Genomic DNA, 23,004 nt, shown 5'->3' on the forward strand with positions numbered 1-23,004 from the left:
CTCGTCACACCCAGTGCAAATCTTAACATCTTTAACTCTGCCACATCCAGCTCAAACTCCTGCCTTTTTGTCAGTGCCACTGTCTCCAACCCATATAACATAGCTGGTCTCACTACCCTCTTGTAGACTTTCCCTTTCACTCTTACAGGTACTCGTCTGTCACAAATCACTCCTGAAAGTCTTTTCCACCCACTCCATCCTGCCCGTACTCTCTTTTTCACCTCTCTTCCACACTCACTGTTACTCTGAACTATTGACCCCAAGTATCCCTGATTAATAATCTTAGTGTAATTTTGTTAATTACTCCTGGATAGGGTAAGGAGTAATTAACAAAATTACACTAAGATTATTAATCAGGGATGCCCTGCAGCAGAAAAAAATAATCACATTTTCCACTTATTATTCATATTTTCTTATTTATTTTCATATTTTTGTAACTGAGAAACCTACATGATATTGATGAGTATGATGTGAAATATCTTGGTGTGAGACAGAAAAGAATCATTGTCATTGTCTATTTATAGCACACTCTACTGGAGATACTGCTATGTTTTATTAGTAATTATTAAATAAGCAATACTTCCATATGTACTTAATACTTCACAAACAAAGTGATTTACAAACTACGGCAATGCATCAGGTAAAACTTTAGATGCTGTTGAAGAAAACTGCCATTGATATTTGCACATCTTGAGAAATATTCAATTATTCATATTTCTGATTATGTAATCGAGTACATGTTTTCATATTTCGGTAAATATCTCAATAAATATGCACTCAGAGAAGAATTTCTTGCTGTCATGTGAACACTTATGTCTGGTTAACAAAAATGTTCTAATAATATGTGTCTAGGATGTACAGTTTCCAAGATATGAAAGTTTGTTAGTGGAAGTTTAGCAAAAATGCAACTCTGGGTTTGGGTTTATTGTAATATATTATGATATTTATGGAAAGACTAACCTCTGGATTCAGTACGCTCCATGCAGGAATAGTGCTATTCCTGCACAGAGCGGATGCCCATGTACAACAGCAGTGTGCCTTGCATATTAATGAAGGTACGCTGCTGTATTCTCCACATGGATATGATCCATGTACGAGCACAGGGGGCATGTCCAAGCATTGCTCACATAGTACGCACATCCCCTGCACCCTAGAATTGTTGTATGGCAATCCCAAAGCAACTAACAGTGTCGTGGACACTGTTATCATAACATAACAATGTCTGTGGATAAAATACACTAAAAACCACACAAAAGCACAGCCCCCCCCCACAATGGTCCAGCACAGATAATGTCCCGAGTGGTATGCCAATGTACATGCTGGCATACCAAATAAGTAAGCATGTTCCTGAGAGGAACATTTAAACCAATTCCCCCATGTATGATGTAGTTGCCCAGATGTCCTGCCCTAAGATGCAGAAAGCAATGTGCATATCCCTACAATATAAAAAAATAAAACACATGTTTATTTTTTTTTTCCATCCCCAATAAAGTTTAAACGTAGCTGAGCAGGTGTGCACGTCGTACAGCTGTGTATAGCATAACTAAAACATCAGAAGGAGCTAAATAGAAACATACAGCCAAAAACAGTGAAAGTGAAATAGCATAGTGCTTAGAGCATTTGCTTAGCATGCAGTCATTTACGGTTCAAGCCCAATGCAGTACATTCATTTTTATAAGTGAAAACAGCACTAAAAGTATCATGTTTATAAATAGGTAGTGAATAATATATATATATTTGTTAACCAGGGTAGTGTAGCAGTTCCAAATGTGAGGTGTCAGTGTAGTACAGATGTGAAACCCTCATATAAACCCAAGTGTCCCATACAGTATAGCCAGAAAAGAATATAATGTAATGAAATCACACAGACGGATGTTATAGAAGGGAAACATACATATCATCAGATGTCATTAATAAGGAATCAATCCCACAATCCTGATAGTCCATAAAATGAAAGCTGAACAACACTAAATTGTGCTCAGCTATGCTTAGCCAGAGTAAGCATTGCTTAAATTTGTATGCTTAGCAATAATTAGCGTAGCTAAGTGGATTTGCACATTGGTAAGCAGTGCTTGCCATGTCTAAGCAATGCTTATTCTAGATAAGTGGGTTTGCCCGATGCTTAGCTTAGCTCAGCATATTCAAAACCATCCAATCATGGCAAAGTGTGGGAAATCAGCCCTATTTAAACCTCGCAGGTGGGAATACAGCCCATAACCAGTTGTAGCTCATCAATGCAGGCACTATGGCTGGTGTTGGTGAAAGTGTGCACTTTCGGGCGCAGTGCTGGGGCATTCGGGAGTCCAGGGTCATGGTTGGACTCCTAGTAAAAGACCATGAAGGGAGACTGCTGCAGGACCAGTACCAGGGCTCCCAATACAAAGCAGAGGCCTGGGACCTTCTTGCATGTTATCTCACCAGTGCCACTGGCATCCCTCGGACTTGTGAGCAAGTCCGGCACAACTTTGCTGACTTGAAGCATAGGAAGAGGTAGCTCTTGGACCAGTGGGTCCAAGATGCATGGATGAGTAATGTCCCAGCTGTGTGTAATTATCAGTATCAATAAGTGCTTTCCAAAGTCCAGCCTGTGTATGTGATGGATAGGTATGCATAAATGTTTGTCTATCTCCTGTACAGCTGCAGATGAGAGGGCCGTGAACATGGATGCCCATGCCAGCAGGCTGCTAAGGTTGCATTGTGAGGCTTGTGAATACAAATGTAGCTTGTAGTATTCAGGGTAAATAAAAAGGAGTAGAATGTCACCTGTCAGTATTTAAAAATGGGTATGGTTTGTACTGAATAAATGAGACATTAGCAGAGTAATAGTGATGCACAGAGTATATATCAATAAAAGTGTCAGTACCTGTCAATAAAAGTCAAAACTATGGACTGGTTGTGTTTACTTTGGTATGTGGTGGTATGAATCAAAATGTGTACAGTTTCTGCACAGCAACTATAGCCCTGAAAGCATTAAATAATCAAGGCTCATCTGACAAAGATTGTGGAGTTGTAAAACAGGAGACTAACTATATGAAATGTTCCATGCACCAAGATCTGATACCTGAATAGGAATGTTGTGTTAACCAGTGTTTTCCAGACTGTGCTAGTCAAAGTATGAATAGATAGTATAAGAACTATCTGCCATGCATGACTGTCAGAATTACAAGGTCACATTATACAACCAACAGAGTATTAGGGAGAAAACAGTCAAACAAGAGACAGCATTTTCTCAATATCTCATTCTGAACTTTGTTCTATTTTTTTGCACAAACAGGCACGGTTCGAATCCCAAGAGTGGTAGTAAGCTGTATTCATAATTTCACCCAGGAATATGTGAATATGTGTAGAAACAGTCAGGTGGTATTAACAGAATTTCTTCCACAGGTCTTCCAGGAAAGAAAAGGTATATCTTAGCTGTAAGAAGGCTGTACTTATACACCATGTAGAACACCCACTGTCCAATCCCAAGGCTACAAATGACAGCAAGATGAGTACATAAACCAAGTAGTCTCCTCCAAGAAATGTCCCTCAATTGTCATGCTGTCACAGCTAGTGGTCACTGCTGCCCACACCCAGGGTGACTGATAGAAATCAAGGCAGAGTATGGCAGTAGCGTGCACACACACACACACACACACACACACACACACACACACACACACACACACACACACACACACACACACACACAGTATGAGTGCACATATGTAACTCTCACTATGTGAATATATGTAGAAACAGTCAGGTAGTGTTAACAGAAATTTCCTCCACAGGTCTGCCACATAAAAAAATGTATATCTTAGCTGTAAGAAGGCTGTACTTATACATTGTGTTCAACACCCACTGTCCAACCCCAAAGCTGCAAATGACAGCAAGATAAGTACATACACCAAGTAGTCTCCTCCAAGAAATGTCCCTCAATTGTCATGCTGTCACAGCTAGTGGTCACTGCCACCCACACCCATGGTAACCGATAGAAATCAAGGTCTGATTATGGCAGTAGCACACACACACGCACACACGCACACACACACACACACACACACACACACACACACACACACACACACACACACACACACACACACACACACACACACACACACACACACACACACACACACACACACACACACACACACACACACTATGTGTGGACATATGTAACCCTGACTATGTGAATATGGGTAGAAACAGTCAGGTAGTGTTAACAGAAATTTCCTCCACAGGTCTGCCAGGTAAGAAAAGGTATATCTTAGTTGTAAGAAGGTTGTACTTATACACTATGTACAAACATACCATTGCCCAACCCAAGCCCACAGGTCAATGTAAAGTGAAGTAAATCCTATAGAGTAATGATTAGAGCAATGATCCTTAAAGATGTGAGCAATTGAAGCCTATACAGTTGTTAATTGATATATCTCTCTCTCCCCCACCCTATTTGCACCAATAATCTAAACACATAAATCAATGGGTATGTTTTTTGCCAAACCTACTGATGGGACACATGTCCTATTGTTCTTCAAATATTTAAATGTTTGACTATTAATGTTCTCTGTTCAAATATTATCACTGGTGGCCTGTTGCTATCAATGTAACCTGCATGCTGTTATAATGCCCACTGTGGTTCCATATATGCTATGCAACTGTTCCAAATCTGTTGTTTTGAGTTAATGGGAATACATATGCATGCTATTATATCTAATCCTGGAATGTGTTTTTCATGACTAACCAACATATGTTATAAAACTGCAACACCATAGCATGGCTGGGAAGGCTGATCACAGCGGATCTGCCTGTCCCGCTCAACTGGCCATGGCACCAGGTCCCAGGACATCTGGGACTCAACCCAGGACCTCCCTGTTCACTGGTCCTGCACCACCTTTGAGTGGAACCACCTCAGAGGGTGGGACCCATCCCCCCCTCGGAGTGGGCAGACAGGGCACTGTCACCCATCATCAGGTCTAGGGATTGATGCATAGTGAGTTTCAAAAAGAGTTCGGAGATCTGCTATGCCAGCTTGAGGGCCACATGGTGCATCCTGAGGGTCAGCCTGCCCTTCCTGCGCAGCCCCCAACAAAGCCACCTTTGGGGCTATGAAGGTGCAGTGGTGACTGCCCATGGGTGGGGACCTCAGTCCCACTATATCCGTTTCGGGGCTTGTGGGCATCCAATTCCCAACCACCATCCCAGTCCAAGGTGTTTACCCCCAGATGTGTCATATACCACCCCTGTCTGCTGTCTTGTCTGTCTTCCTACCCAGCCTACCTCCCCAAATATACCTACTATCATTCCCCACCATCCCACTCTCACCTTATAAAAAAAGGCCATCTGTTCCCACAAAAAAGTCAGCCCATACATAGGTGTCCATTTCGCACACATGCACACTGGACACATGTAATCTGGTTTAATTGGCTTAACAACACATTACTGTTGTCCTCAACCCTCTCTTAGGGGTTGGAGTGTTCAAATTCACCTACAAATTCTGTACAAATACACAGCTGTTGCTGTATCAGAAATGGACCGCTATGGACCTTCCCAACACCCATCTTACACATCCATAGCTTTCTGTCACATTGTTTTTCCCTCTGCATGCCCCTTTTTTCACCACTTTCCTAACACCCCTTTTTTCTTTTCTTTTAAAGAAATTAGTGCGAAGGGTAAGCAGCAGTAAGTGGCAGTAAGCATGTTTGCACAATGCTAAGCGATGCCTATGCAGATTAAGCAGTTTCCCGTTTAACTGTGTGTTGGCATCCTTTACCATCATGCATACCTGCTTACAACTGCTTGAAAGTGCCTGTATCCAACAGTCCTCGTTCTGGCCAGCAACAAAATAATCAGCTCTTGCACCCAGGACCTGTACACTATAGCAACAGCAATTTACCACTAAGCCAACTGAGCTACAGAAATAACTGATGCTTTTTCAAACATACCATGCATTACTGCCACTTTACAATAGGGAAGAGACACTGTGCAATCAGGAGTGATTGGTATCTACAAATATATGTATGAAAAGAAACATATACATATATATATAGAGAGAGATAGATAGGTATGTATGGAGATACACATATATATATATATATATATATGTGTGTGTGTGTGTGTGTGTGTGTGTGTGTGTATAACAATATGTAGATATATTACCAATAAATACGGAGGTGTGTGTATATATACATCACAGGAAATACTTGCCTTAAATACAAGAAGTGATTAACACTTATAATTACATATTTAAATACAAAGCCTCCAATTGCACTCATTTAACCTCCTAGGGGATAAAGTATCACATTTAAAAATATAAATTGATTCTGTACATAACAATTGTTCTTTTAAGACTGTTTAATCAAACTGAGAAACAGACTTTTTCAAAAACAGTATCTTGTAACCCAGTACTGTCCCCATGGTGAGATTTATAAAAATGTACAGCTATAGAACTTTCTTTCTTATCAGTAATATCTCTCACATGTTCTAACACCTAGTTTTAAAACACTTCTTATTCTCTCCCACATAAAATATGTTACAAGGGCATCTAAGAGTATTCTCTATACACCGACCTCTTGAATGTACAGAATTCCACATGATGTCCAGCCTTTGCCCTCAGCAGGAATGATAGTGCTAAATAATGATAGACCATACCTATCAACCTCTTACTGCATGACATTTGGACAAAGCCTGACATAATTGGGGGGTCATAGGCCCCAAAACATGGCCATAGTTTAAATATTGCTGTTATACGCTGAGAAAGTTGCTGGTGTTACAGTGTTTGTTGTAACATATATTTTCTGAGGGATATGAAGGCAGAAACACAACTGGATGTTAGCATTTACTGACTGCGATCATCAGAATATGCTACTTGCCAAGGAAAACACCTGTCTGGGGAACAGACCAAACCTCTGGCCATTATGCGGCTAGCCCTACAGTTGAGAGCTATGCAGACACAGAACTTTGTCAGATTGAAACCCTTGCATAAGTAGCATGTTCCAACAAATCATGTGAAACTAGTAGTATTTAAACCATATAACAACAATACTCACATTCTGTCCCTAAGTCTTGAACTTTCTCCACCATTCAGTTGGCTTGTCTCCACAAGTCTTGTTGTAAGAGGTATTAGCTCACACACCTCCAGAATGTCTTCCTCACAGGGAAGGTAAAGGGCCAACACCCACATGAAGTACTCAGTTATTGGAGTGTGTTGCCCTGGCATTGGCTTTTGGAATAACTATACAGCTGCTCTGCATGCAATTAGCAACTGGGGAACACCAAGTGGTACACAGGGCATCACATGGTCATGAGCATTACCTACAAAAGTCAAGCTGTCACCTATTCAAACCAGTTCTGTCATAGACAGGAGTACAACCTAATAAAACTGACTGACCGCAAGTCACAGAAACAATATATCACCAAATCTACCTTCGAAAAAAAAGGTATGTGAAAAAAGTAAGCATGTAATTGAATGCAGTAGGTGGTCTGTAATAATGGAAAATAGGAGTTTGAAAGAATATGTTTCAGTAAGACTTGCTGTATTGATGTATTGCTGAACAGCACCGATGGCCATAGCATGAGGCCCTTGACTCATCACAGGAAAGGGCAGCTGACATTTGACAACTACTAGAGTGTCTGTCAAACGCCACTGACTGTGCCACTGCTAGGCCAGCTAATGATGTTGTACATATCCATATGTTACCTGTGAATATAACTATGATGCACATGTTTGTCTTATAAATCTAAGAGACCTATATAGAGCATGTGTATAGTAAAGTACTGTTGCAGAAGTGTGTGTTGAAATGCATGTGATATAGTGAGTTCATACCATTCATCTGTACAGTGTTATAAGCATGTGTGCCTGATATCTGTAGTCACATACACAGAGTTGTGTTATGTTAGGCAAACCATTGTCAAGTCTGTTAACAATGACATTGTAACATAATAGCCTAGTTATGAATGTGGGATTTCCTCCAGGTTAGCACTGTGATAGCAAAGCCTGCTGTGCAATTAACTTACTTATCTATGTATGTAAATAAGTTGTACATGTTGTACTTGTGTGTAATATCAGTTTCAGTGCATAAAACAGACATAAATGTTTACAGGTACTGGTTGTTGCATTGCCATGACAATGATATGGGTAGTAGAATAGGCATGATTATCAGGTTGTAATCGGTGAAGTGTGCAACTGTGTTATGACCCTCTGTCCATGCCTACCACAAACAGCTATATGAAGACCTACATATAGTGGATATCAAGATTGTACACATCCCTGTTGAAATGCCAGGTTTGTGTACTATACAAAAATGAGACCACAGAAAATCATTTCAAAACATTTCCCACCTTGAATGTGACCCATAACCCATACAATTCTATTGAAAATAAGCAAATCTGTTAGGAAAGAACATATAAAACATAAAAAACCTACTATAATCTGGTTGCATGCATGTGCACACACATAAACCACTACCTGGTTGATGCACTTCTTGCAGTAATCACAACATTCACTTTTTGGGTACACACATGCCATCAATCAACGAGACTCTGATTAACCCCAAATAATTTTCAACTGCCTTAGTAGGATTTATTTGACATTTACCCAGTTGCCTGATACAGCAAAATACATGTTTTGCATAGAGCTTACAAAGCATCAAAGGGATCTCATTGTGGAAAGGTATCAGTCAGGAGAAGAGTAGAAAGTGGCCACAACATTGGATATACCATGGAATACAGTGCAGACAGTCATCAGACAGTGGAGAAGATATGGGGCAACAGTGACACTGCAAACACCTGGACGTCCATCCAAAATCAATGAAATGACAAGACAAAAACTGGCCATGGAGGCTGCCAGGGGGCCTACAACCACACTGAATGAGCTTCAGGAATGCCTGCCAAGTACTGGGTGTGTACCACATGTGACAACAATCTTCTGTATTCCCCATATGACTGCCCTATGGGGTAGGGTTGCTAGATGGAAGCCTTTTCTTACACAGAAAAATGTCCAGGGCTGGACACACATTGCCAAACAGTACATCATGTCTCCCAAAAGCATGTTGGACAATGTGTCATGGTCTGATGACACCAAGGTTGAACCTTTGGCCCACAATTCCAAGAAGTATGTTTGGCCCAAAATAACACTTTGCATCACCAAAAGAACACCATCACCCCAGTGAAGCATGCTGGCGGCAATATCATGCTATGGGGTTGCTTTTCATAAGCTGGAACTGCCTCTAGTCAAGGTGGTGGGAATTATGAACAGTTCCAAATACCAATCATTTTTGTTCCCAAACCTTCAGTCATCTGCTAGAAAGCTGAAGATGAAGAAGGATTTTACCTGTCAACATGACAATGACCCGAAGCATACATCCAAACTGACAAAGAAATGGCTTCACCAGATGAAAATCACAGTTTGGGAATGTGCCAGCCAGTGGCCAGACCTACATCCAATAGAAAATCTGTGGGTTGACCTGAATAAGGCTGTGCACAAGAGATACCCTTACAAATTGACATATTTGTAGCGCTGTTGCAAGGAAGACTGGGCAGCTATTACCAAGTAAAGATGTGCCATGATGACAGACTCCGACCTAAGATGACTGAATGCTGTCATTATCTCAGCAGGTGCTTCCACAAAGTATCTGTTTAAGGGTGTGCACACTCAGGCAACAAGCTTATTGTACTGATTTTAATTTGCATATGTTTTCCTATAACAGATTGTTATGTTTTCAATGGAATTGTACAGGCTATAGGTCGCATTAAAGGTGGGAATAGTTTTGAAATGAGTTATTGTGGTGTCATGTTACGATAGCATAAATACCAGGCATTGTAATAGGGGTGTGTACACTTATATAGCCACTGTAACTGTATGGACTCAGCAATACCTAACCTGTAAAACCTGCCTTCACCAAGGTAGAGTAATACCTTTTGGTGGACAGCAGCAATACACAAACCACATAAAAGGTTGCTATACTGGCTGTACAGGGACACGTAGGTGCAGGCAACAATGTGGAAGCATATCCACCTCTATCTGAACAAGCATGTAAGGTCACAAGAGACTCCCTGTAAGGCTAACTATGACTACAAATCAGACATATCCACACAGCCAAAGCCAATCACAAGGGTGTCTCCACATATGATGTCAGTCCCAGAGGCGCAACACAATTCACCCTGTACTGGTGGTAAATCACACCTCATGCACACATGCCATGGCTATAGGCAACCTGTATCAGACAGGTTAGGTATGAACATCACCCCCCTGTCCCCCCATCCATATAGGGAGATATGCACATCAGCAGCACCTCTCCCCTCATCAATGGTGAGCAGGTACATATTGCCTACTGAAAGGCAACAACAGCAAATCTCCATGGGGCCTGATAACATCCCTGTCTGCATCCTACATGAACTCAGGCATGTGCTCACAGTTCCATCACACACTGTAGTCAAACATACCCTTGGCAACATCCACATGGAAGATGGCCACTGTCATCCCTCTACACAAAAATGAATGGGGAATAGAGGTTAATGTAATTAACTGTCCATCATTGGGGGAAGTATGACACATCAGGGCCAGGACTGCAATGTCAGCTAATACTGTGCTGATAGATTACAGGGGTATGGTGTAGTTGTGAGTGTTGGCAACAAATATCCACTCTTGATGTGCAATTTCTGTCCATACTGTTGACAACTGTAAGAGGAGCTATGATGTGTTTCACTGTTTGTGTCTTCCAGATGGGATGCAGCACCTAAGAAACCCACCCTACTCATAGGCTAAAACAGCTGAAATCGTGGAAAGCATTGTCTATAACTATGCTGTAATGTTTGGCTGTGGGCAGGAACATCTGCGGGAATGGACAGCACTGTGGAATGATCTAGTCCACAGGGTAAATGATGTCGGCCCGCAGACAAGAACCTATGAGCAGGTCTGGCATTGTGCAACTGACCTCATACATAATGCCTGGTGAAGGGCTCCTGCCATAGCCAGAGAAGGCTCAGCCACAGGTGGGGACCCATCCATGCAGGCCTCACTGACACCCACCAAGGAGCTTCTCGCCAACCTTGGGGTACCCACCGCAAGCAGACAACAGCATGTTGATTCCAACATTGTGGATGTGGGTGCCCCCCACACAATGGACGAGGAATGTGCAGGTAAGGCCCTAATACACATTACTAGATTACTGTAGCATACATAATTGTATCTGTAGAGTATCTACATGCATATGTCAGATAAGGCAGTAGTTGTGGATGGGGTTTTGTAATGCACATAAGTGCACACCTATTGTGATGGGCAGCATATTTCGTAGTATTGGGTCGTTGTATCTCTAGAGTATCTACATGCATATGTTGGATAAGATAGTAGTTGTGGACGGGGTTTGGTAATGCACATAAGTGCACATCTATTGTGATGGGCAGCATATTTCGTAGTATGGGGGGTTGTATCTGTAGAGTGTCATGCATATGTCAGATAAGATAGTAGTTGTGGACAGGGTTTGGTAATGCACATAAGTGCACATCTATGGTGCTGGGCAACATATTTCATAGTATGGGGGGGTTGTATCTGTAGAGTATCTGCATGCATATGTCAGATAAGATAGTAGTTGTGGACAGGGTTTGGTAATGCACATAAGTGCATATCTATGGTGCTGGGCAGCATATTTCGTAGTATTGGGGTTTGTACTGTTAATGTGCATAAATTTATTTTATTTATTTTACATTTGTTTACCGGGAAAGTCCAACTGGGCATAAAATCCTTTTTCAGCGGAGGCCCAGGAAGAAAATCTCCATTGTTAGTAAACTATTTTGTTAGTAGAAAGAAAATTGTATAATACAATACAGAAATAAATAATAACATACATTCATAATGGTAAAAAGATTAGAACAGAATAAATTGGTCAAGTGGGAGACAAGACCAATGATCTTGTATAACAATGCTGCTAGAAGACAGTTCTTACAGTAGTAGCAGGTAGTGACAGTGTATACAATAAGAGTGCAATTACGATACTTAGTCTTATATACAGGTAGCATAGCAAACTGAAGACTTAAAATCTGGTAGATATTAATGGTGAGAAAGAAAAAAAAACAACATAAGGTAGTCATATGTCTTAAATTCAATGCTCATTACATATGCAATTAAAATTTTAAAATCAGCTAGTTCCATGGTTTGGGCTACCCATGGCCAGTACATGTACAAGTCCAGGAATTGATGAGGTGGGCTTTAATGTGATGCTTGAAGTTTTTTAAGCTAGTTATAGTTCTAATTTCAAGTGGTAAGGCATTCCGCAGTTTAGCAATGTAGTAGGAGTATAGAGAGTCACCTGAGCTATTTTTACTCCTGGTTACTTCAATTAGAGCTTTATTAGTGGATCTTAGTGGAAGGGTACTTATATGGGAATTGAGGAGGCCTTGTAGAGCTGGTGTTTTAACGGGTTTATAGTACATTTGGTGGGCGGTAGAGAGTTGTGCGAGAATGAGTTGGTGGGGTAGTTCTATCCAAGATAGTTTTCTTAGGGCCTTACTGTGATGGGTTCTAGTAAGACAGCTAGTGGCAAATTTAGCTATCTTATTATAGCAGGCATCTAGCTTGCTTAGGTGTGATTTGGACAGGCTGATAAGGATGGGTAAGGCGTATAGTAAAGTTGACAGAGGATGAGTTCTGGCTGTGGTTATTCTGGAGTTTGTAGTTAGGTTGTCTTAGCATCTGTATGAGGTACCTATTTTCCTGTGTACTTTTTTTACAGTCTGGGCAATGTGTAAGTCGAACTTCAGATTTTGATCAATAACAACACTGGGAAGTTGGGTGGATGGTACTGGTTCAATCAAAGTGTTATTGCTGGATGTGATGTTGAAGTAAGTGGATTGGGTTTTGAATTTAGTGAAGTGGAAGAGCATGAGCTTAGTTTTATTTGGGTTCAAGATTAATTGGGCATCTGCCAACCATGATTCAATAGCAATGAAGGATGTTTGGGTTAAGTTCTGTAGTTCAGGTAGAGTTGGGGCAGAACATATGAAAGTGGAGTCATCTGCATACAGTATAAGGGCGGCTAGAGTTGTAGTATTATGGAGATTATTTGTAAACAAGTTAAAAAGGAGGCGGCTGAGAATAGACCCTTGAGACATGCCCATAGTCACTGGTAGTAAGGGAGAAAGAGCTTTGCTCCACTGTACCGTTTGTTGCCAATCTATGAGATAGTTCTGAAACCAGGCTAAATTGGAGTAGCTTAGGTTCAGTTTGGACAAGGCAGTCAGCAGTTTGTTATGAGAAACTGTATTGAAGGCTTTTGATAAGTCTAAAAATTTTGCTGATACTAGCTCACCTTTATTTCTAAGTTGACTGATGGTGTTAGTGAAGATAATAAGGGCTGTGGTAGTACTATGGTAGGGGTGAAAGCCATGCTGAGTATTTGTAAGTAATTTATTGTCTATGAAATGGTTAAGTATTTGGGTGTGAACACACCTTTCTAGGATTTTTGATAGAGGGGATAGAATTGCTATGGGCCGAAAGTTAGACAAGTCGGTGTTGGGACCTCCTTTGTGTAGGGGTATGATGTGAGTTATTTTCCAGAGAGTGGGGATGCATTACTCAGATATGGAATGGTTAATTAGTAGGGAAACAAGATAGGAGATGGCTTCAGATGTTATTTTTTAAGTATGTTGAGGGTAGGTTGTCAGCTGTCATGGGTGTGGGTTTTAGCCTGAGCAAGTATTTGTGTATGTTGTGGGTTGGGATTGGTTTTAAGGAGAATGTGTTGTTATTATCTAGTAGAGAGGTCAGGTTGATGGGCAGTGATTGGAAGTTTTGGTTAGTAAGGATTTTAATGAAGTTAATGAAGTATTTATTAAACTGGGTAGCAATACATTCTAGGGGATTACTTGCTGTTAATTGAGGGGTCTTAGTTTGACCTGGTCATAGTATTTTATTTAAAGTGGTCCAGAACTTTTGAGGATTATTTTGGTATTTAGCTTGTAAGCTAGTATAATAAATCTTCTTATCAAGTCTTATTTGGGTTTTGGCTTTATTTATTAGCTGGAGGTACTTCTCTTGAGTAACTATTGATTTTTTGTGGGTCCATTCGTGCTGCACTTTATCCCTTTCTTTTAGGAATGATTTTGTCTGTTTAGTGAGCCAAGGAGAGTAATTAGATTTTGCTCATATTGTCCTGATAGAGGCCATGTTATTTAAGATATTTAAAAATGTGGTGTTAAAGTAGTTGACTGCACTGTCTAGGGATAAAGTTTTGAGGGGTTTACAGCTGCAGAGCTTAAGGGATGTTATAAAATCTTGAGGCCTGAAATTTTTGGTGTTGCGAATTTGGTAAGTACATGGGTTTTTTGTAGGGTTTGCCTGATGATGTATAATGTATGTTGGGAGGTGGTCACTGAGTGAATCGGGGAGGGTACCAGAACTATAAGAATGTGTGGAGTAGTTGGTGAGAACCCAGTCAAGGATACTTTCCTTTTCAGTAGTTTTATCGGGTCTGTATTAAAAGCCCGAAAGCACTAAACATCAAGTGTATGTACATCAACACATAAAGGTCGATCTACATGCACAGCAAAACACTGAAAGAGTGAAATCTGAAATGCCGTACGAGTTCTGTCATCAGAATACACCACACAGGTAAGTAAAAAATAATACTAAATATTTCATTTAACATGTTTTTTCAGGGGGGGGGGTAAGCCCCCCTGCACCCCACACCCCCTACTTAAATATACCAACTCTGAGACCACACTACAGTGGGGAAAAGGATATATTTCCTTATCCCCACCATCACGCTGCTGATCAGGAAACATGTTAAGCGTTTCAAATTTTGCTCTTTCCATGTTTTGCTGTGTATGTAGATTGACCTTTATGTGTTGATGTACAGACACTCGATGTTTAGTGCTTTTGGGCTTTTAATAGAGAGCCATTTTATCAAACCTTGTTGTGGTTTGAATTAATTGGGTAAAGCCATAGAGGTTGATATGGGTGGTAAGGTGGTCAGAGTTGCAGGAGTACCAGTTAATATTAAAGTCCCGGAGTATAATGGTCTCTTGTGAGAGGTTATTGGAGGACCATTGTAGGATGGTTTCAAGTTTGTCTATGCTGTTGCCAGGAGGAATATAGGTACCTATGATGTTGATATTTTTATTTTGGTTGAGTTTTATTTTAGTCAAGAGCATTTCTAAGTTGGAGATATGGGGGGGGGGGTAAAGATAACTCTCTCTAATGTAATATGTGTTTTGAAGAGCAGGGCTATATCACCATCCCTTTTTGTTTTCCTGTCTTGCCTGAGAATGCTATAGCCAGTGGGAAGAATTTCATTATCAAGGATATCTGGTTTGAGCCAGGTTTCTGTCAGAAGGACTACGTCAGGGGAATACAGAGATAGGCTTGCATGAATTTTCTGTATTTTGTTTAAAATGTCCCCCTGCTTCCCCCTGTACCAAGGCCACATGTGAGTCTGTTGACAGTACCTCTCTCTCACACCTATTTAGCTCCCTTGGTCTACAAGTGGGACAGCAGCCTGTAGCTGGTGAGTATGTAATTGTTTTGTTGTGCTTTGCCAATACACACCTAGCCATATTGCTTGATGTCCATGTTCACTTGTGGTGGTGTTAACTGCAGTACATCACAGTGGTCACCACTAGGGCCTATCTGAAGGGTAATGTAACATTCCTGCAGCATACCTCACAACCTGTCAGTGCAAGATGTCTGGACAGAGACCAACACACTGGGGGGACAAATGGGCTACGGTAAGGCCATGTATGAAACATTAATCCTATGCAGTGGGTACCACAGTGTACACACCCCTGTCAGGATGCCAAGTGTTTCTGATATATACAATGAGAGACCACAATATTACATTCCACACCTTTTCCAACCTGTAATGTGACCATGACATGAGCAATTAACTTGTAAAACTGAACAATATGTTAGTCCACCAAATATGGGGTATACAAACGTTACAATACGCTGGACGCATATGTGTGCACACCCTCCAAATAATATATTGTAGGATCAGCTTGTGATGTACTGACAGCATTCACTCTGCTTGGGTGCACGCCTGCCATCAAGTACAGGGACTCAATGTAACAATGAATAACGTTCCACTGTTGGAGCTGTGTATTCATGACATTTGCTCAGTTGCCTGTACCAGAAGCAGCCATGGCTTGCACACATCTTACAAAGCATCATATGAGTCTCATATTTGAAAGGTATCAGTCAGGAGTAGGGTACAACAAAATTACCACAGCATTGCATATACCATGGAACACAGTGAAAACAGTCATCAAAAGGTAGATTAAATATGGGGCAACAGTGCTGTTGGAAAGAACCAGAGAGCCTTCCAAAACAGATGAAAAGGCATGTTGAGAACTGGTCAGGGAGGCTGCCAGGACACATGCAGCAACACTGAGGGACATGCAGAACTCTCTGGCAAGTACTGGTTGTGTAGTACATGTGGCAACAATCACCTGGATTCTGCATAAGTCTGACCTATGGGGTAGGGTCAGTAGATAGAAGCATTTAGACACACCAAACACCATGCAGGGCTGTGTACAAGTAGCAAAACATAACATCAAGTCTCCCAAAGGCATGTGCTGAAATGTGTAATGGTGTAATGAGACCAAGGTTCAAACTTACAGCCACTATTCCTAAAGCTACATGTGGTGCCCAAGCAACGCCTCACTTCACCTGAAGACCACCATCCACATGTTGAAGCTCACTGGTGGCAGCGCCCTGTTTTGGGCTTGATGTTTATTAGCTGGAACTAGGCCAGTAGGCATGGTGGAGGGAGTTATGAACAGTTCAAATAACACTCATGTGTGGGCCAAAGCCGTCAAGTGTCTGCAAGATGGCTGAGGATGGAGAGGGGTTTCAACTTCCAGCACAATGACCTGAAGCATACATCCAAAGCTATCCAAGAATGGCTCCACCTGAATACAATCAACAGTATGCATTAGGCCAAACAAAAACCACAAAGACCAGACCTAACACCAATAGTGGACCTCCAGTGTGACCTCCAATGTCTGTGCACATCAGCTGCCCTTGCCAGCTGACAGAGTTGGGGGACCTTTGCAGGGAAGACTGCCCAAATAATGCCAAGTCAAGATGTGCCACACTGATACTCCCCTTCCCAGGAAGAGTGACTGCTGTAGTTCACTTAACAGGTGTTTCAAAAAAGCATTGGTTTAAGGGTGTCCACACTTATGCAACCACCGTATCGTACACATCTCACTCAGTATATTTCACAACTAACACATTTGTTTGTTTCTCAGTTGGATTACACAGATCATATGTTACATTTAAGGTGGGTAATGTTTTTAAATGCAGTATTGTGGTCTCATTTTATATGATACAATTGCCTGCCATGTTAACAGGGGTGTCTACACTTATCATATCCATGTTAAGCTTAGAAGGCTGTTGGTGTAACAGGATTTGTTTGATCATACATTCACTGCTGGTGATGAGGTCTGCAAATCAAATGTATATCATTAATTAGTGACATAGTGACCCTACTGTTTGTCATTTATTTCTCAGAGGTCCAAGCAAAGATAAAAGGCCTGTGGCTGACCAGGATTGAGGACAACTGTAAGTTGGGTGCTGTCACTGACTCCCCAAATGATGTTAACATACTGCAAGAGTATTTCATGGCAACTAATTACTGGTGCCAAAGTCATGACCTCAAGCTAAATGCAAAAAAAGTATCATCATACCATTCAGCAAAAATACGACCCTTTTTGATTACTACATCAATGGCAACCCCCTAAGCACACAACCTATGGTGAGTGACCTAGGCACTCAGGTTGATAACAATCACACATTCGACCATCATGTAGCGACAGTGGTCAGAAAAACGTTTTACTTGGTTCATCTCATAAGTAAAGGGATTGCATCCAGAAAAAAGGAGGTTAGTACCTCTCTATACTTCTCCCTCATTAGACCAGTAATTGAGTATAACACCCTGTTTCGGATGTACCTCTCCAAACATCTGCAGCAACTTAAAAGGCCACTGAAATACCTCACATATGGAATCCATGGCCTCCAACACTTGTCCTATGCAGACAGGCTCAAATCACTATCACTCTACTTGGTATTGTACAGATTGCTCAGGGGTGATCTGTGTCTTGCTTACAAGGCAATCTCGGACCATGCCCTACTAGAGATGCTCCATATCCATAAGTCTAACTCCTCACGCATTACCCGCTCAAAAGGCATGAATTTAATATGCAACATCAACAAAACCTGCTGGACAGGTTGGTCTCCCAGATGCTGTCCCATCTCTGGAATAGACTTCCCATACACATCAAACAGAGCACCTCACTAACCATCTTCAAGTGCAGTCTTGATTAGTGGATGGGAAATCACAGATTTGTCCCAGGGGTTCCACCTGTGTCCCTCATTGACAGGGCTGACATGTGCAGACTGAGGTTTCTTTTTGGGGATAAACTCTTGGCTAGGCTTGGAAGGGCCCCAGGGCCATTAGCCTAGTAACTTCCTATGATCCTATGATTCTATGACATCATTCCTCATATGATCCCAGTTATGTGTCAGGTAAAGACATAGGGGTTGTGAAGAACAAAGCAAACATATGTGCCAGACATCTACACATTCTTCAATGATTTGTTCAATTGTGATATATGGTCTACAGTAGTTGCCACTGTGCTATACCGGTGAACAGCAATAATGTGTACACGGGTGCAGTGTGTGCTAGGGGAATGGACATCACCTACTAACAGTACTCGTGCATCCCAGAGATGTACACTGTTAGTAACAAGGATTGAGAATGGCTGCAATGCATGATGATGAGAGATGTGTGCCATGCATGTCACCTTTTGGGTAATGTGAGGTTTGTGTAATAGCTTTGTGCCACTTCACCTGTGCATGTCTGTGTGCATGTCTGTGTGTATGTGTGTGTGTGTCTGTGTGTGGCAGCTAACCATAATGTACAGGTATTAATTTACATTTATTGTCTTCCCCGCACAGGTGGCAATGGGGGTTGGGGTCCCTCCCACTTGGGAACTGATGTCAGTGTCTCCTCAGACACCGACAATGATGATAGCCATAATGAGGCACAGGCGGAGTTGTCAGGGGCTAAATCTGTGCCATTGGTTGGCATCCCACTGCTGTCCACCCCATCCCTGCACACAGTCACAATGCCCACACATACCCCATCACCAGTGGCCATAGATAATGGACAGTTGGTGGGTGGTGGCATGGGACAGGAAAATGTGGTGACTATGGCAAGTGTGTCTGTAGACACCAGCCATAGCCAGATAACAAGTGAGGTCCCACACAGGCAGATGGGCAGGGGTGCTCGAAGGGGGAACTGTTGCCTGTCATGCCCCTGTCACAAGTGCCACAGCAAGAATCACGAGATGCATATTTCAGACCATCATGGAGGCACAGGCACATAGTGAATGTAACACCAGACAGCTTCTCAGGGTCATGAATGACACTCTTCTTGTTATGCATGACAACCTCCATGATCTTGCTGATGCCCACTGTTATTATGCTGAGGTCATGGATAGATGGCTGGGTGAGATAGTGGGAATCCTTGACCATGGAATTTCAATCCCTGACCGTGAAATATCTGTGATAGAGCATGTGGTGGGAGTTGTCTGTCAGCCACGTGGACGTAGGACAGCAGCACGAACAGCTGAGGATCCATGTGGCCATGCAGCTTCTCACTCCTGTAGTGGCAGTACCAGTAGCATGACTGCAGGAGGTTCACTGTCTACACCACAATGCAGCAGGCCATGGGCACATGGTCTTGGCTGGTCCCAACAGGGACGTGGATCTAGCAGACAGCAGTCACCATCAGGGAGTAGTACTGCATCTGCCCTTGTGCCTGGTCATGCCAGTGGGTCCCCTGGCAGGCCCAGTTCTCATGTCCATGGCCAGAGATGGTGAACTGTACACCCTGCCATGTACAGTCCATAGCTGTCCAACATACCCTTGTGTAGGGCAGCCACATGGCATGACTGTGTGCATCCATATACACACATCACCATCACAGCCAGGTCACCTCCAGAATTGCACACAGCACAACTGCACAGCCCATTTAATGAACAATCCCCAAACACACACACATGAGGCCTCAAACCCACACCACACCATGTGCATATGACGATACCTGTGCCACATCCTTGTCATCCATACCAGCAACGGGGAGACATGCTAATATAGTTTAGATGCACAGGATGAACTTAGTACAGTTTAGCAATGTAATGCTGTGTAAAGTGTTGTCAGCCAGCATTTTTAATGGTTACATGTCAGAGTGTGTAGCTGTCCAGCCATGATGCATTATTGTTATTTATGCTGACTGAATGTGGTCTCCATAATGTATTCTGTTTGTCTTCTACATGTCTGTGTGTCAGCAGGATGCAGCCCTGCAGACATTATCTACAAGGGGTATGGCAGTGTGGTAACACATTGAGTGTGTCATATACGAGCTATAGCTGTATACAATTAACAGGTCTATATAACAGTTTTTGCATGTGCCATGTAGCTTACAGGGCTGAGGGGTGTACACAGGTAAGTGTATGGTGGCTGATGTCAGCAGCTCTTGTACAGTGGACAGTGGTAAGTGTAGTGGGTGGAACACACCTCAGATTTGTAAATCCCACACACTCAGAGGGTATTGTATTGACCCAACACACACAGAATACTGTTCACACACACACACACACACACACACACACACACATGCACACACACACAATCACAATTGCCAGTGTTGGGTTTGAAATCCTACTGATCTAGTTAGTGGTAGTACAGTATTATGGAGTTATCACAGGTGGCACAGAGTTCATAGTGTGTTGAGTTTCCAAAACACATGTATAGTGAGTAACATCAAGTGCCCTTGTAAGATATGACAATGGGTGGTGTAGTGGGTGTGACAGGTTTCATACTAATGTCATGCACAAGTGTACAAACTCCCAAACACTGCTATACACACCAATGCAGACACACAAGTGTGCCAGTACTGTGATTAAGAGCCCTGCCTCTCTAGCTGCTCATTCCATACTGCTACATAGCTGTTGCACACAGCACAGGACTTATAGGTCTGCAGAGTGTGTACAGATACCTCTATGGCTGATGTAAAAAGTGGTCCTCATAGAGTGGAACATAGGATGTGTGCTGGGAGTATGATGGCCTACAATTATAATACATGGCCACCCAATGGATATAGTCCTCATTCAAACACACACACTCAGGATACTGGTCTTGCATGCACACACACACACACACACACACACACACACACACACACACACATACACACGCATGCACATGCACACACGCACACACACACACGCCACACGCCCACATGCACACACACACACACACACACACACACACACACACACACACACATGCACACACACACACACACACACACACACACACACACACACACACACACACACACACATTTGCCAGGACTGAGATTCATAGGATCATGTGTTTATAGGTATGTACCAGGCTAATGGGCATGGAGCTATGACAAGCCTAGCCCATGGGAGTACCCTGGCATCATGTGACCTGACATATTTTCCCAGTGCATCTATCAACTATTGCCACTTGAGTGATGGCCAGGGTGACAGTTAAATTCCCCATCCATTCATCCAGATTTCTCTCGAAGAGGGCCACTGAGGAGCTCTGACATGTAAGCAACATATATTGCATAACATGTCCACTCGCTGGGTTATGTTGCTGTCCCACAGCATGTTCTGTTGATTGTGGTAATGAGGTTGATGTATCCATGGCATGTGGTGCATACAGATCAGAGTTTCACTTGATATGGCATTCCTAACACAGCTAGCCATACATGGCATTGTCAGTCAAGCAGGTATTGCCTGTAAGCAGCCAAGATGTGGCCAAGAATATTTGGAGGTATTACACTCTGTCCATATAGGACAGTTGTTTAAAGGCTAGGGTCCTATTTGTGAGGTAAACTTGCAGCCTCCACAGTTGCTGCAGGTGTCTAGTGAGCTACATGGCAAATGGACCATTGTACCTGCTGGCTGGCCTAATGAGGAGAGAGTAGATGGAGACATTGATCTCTTCCTTACTGGATGAAACACCCTTAGTTATGAGATGTGCCACATAGAAGTTATTTCTGTCCACAGTAGCAATTTGGTGGCCATAAGAGAGGTCACTGTCAGCCTGTGTTCCCAGGCCTGTTATAAGGACTACTGTGTCCATTGGACTACCAGCAATGTATTAATTCATGGAAATCACATTGATTCCATACAGGATTGCGACACATTTCTTTCCATTCAGCCTAAGGCCAGTGTTCTGACAACATTCGGATGTCTCAGTGGGGCCTTTATGCAGGATGTCAGCATGACATGGGGATGTACACATAGCACCCACATTGCAATTGTCTGCAAACATTGTCAGCCAGGGTCCCTTTGTGTTGTTCTGGATGTCAGAGGCATACATGGCAAACATGAGGTGACCCATGACCAGACCCTGTGGTAATCCACTCGTGACTGGTTGGCAGTCTGACATGGAGTCTGCTACATTCACACTGTGGGTCCCATGCATGAGCCAGTTTGCAACCTAACTAAAGACATAGGGGTTGATGCCTAGATGGGTGTGTTTGTCTATGATTCCTGAGTGGGGAATGGTATCACAGGATTAAAAGACCCACCTATCTTGTTTGTGGCCATACTGTTACATAGTTATTTCACATAGCACCCAGCTTATAGGGCTGCAGAGTGTCCACAGCTACCACTGCAGTGGCTGACAAAAGTGGGCCCTGTACAGTGGACATTTGGATGTGTACTGGGTGCGAACATTTTGCCAAACCCACCCTCCAATGGATATGGTACACAAAAAAACACACACACAACCACACACACACACACACACACACACACACACACACACACACACACACACACACACACACACGTAGGCATGCACACACACACACACACACACACACACACACACACACACACACACACACACACACACACACACACTTGCCAAGACTGAGATTCAACCCCCTACCTATCTAGTTATTGCTACTACAG

This window comes from Protopterus annectens, chromosome 5.part1 (genome assembly GCF_019279795.1).
Source record: "Protopterus annectens isolate FY-2018-M chromosome 5.part1, PAN1.0, whole genome shotgun sequence".
Lineage (NCBI taxonomy): Eukaryota > Metazoa > Chordata > Ceratodontiformes > Protopteridae > Protopterus > Protopterus annectens.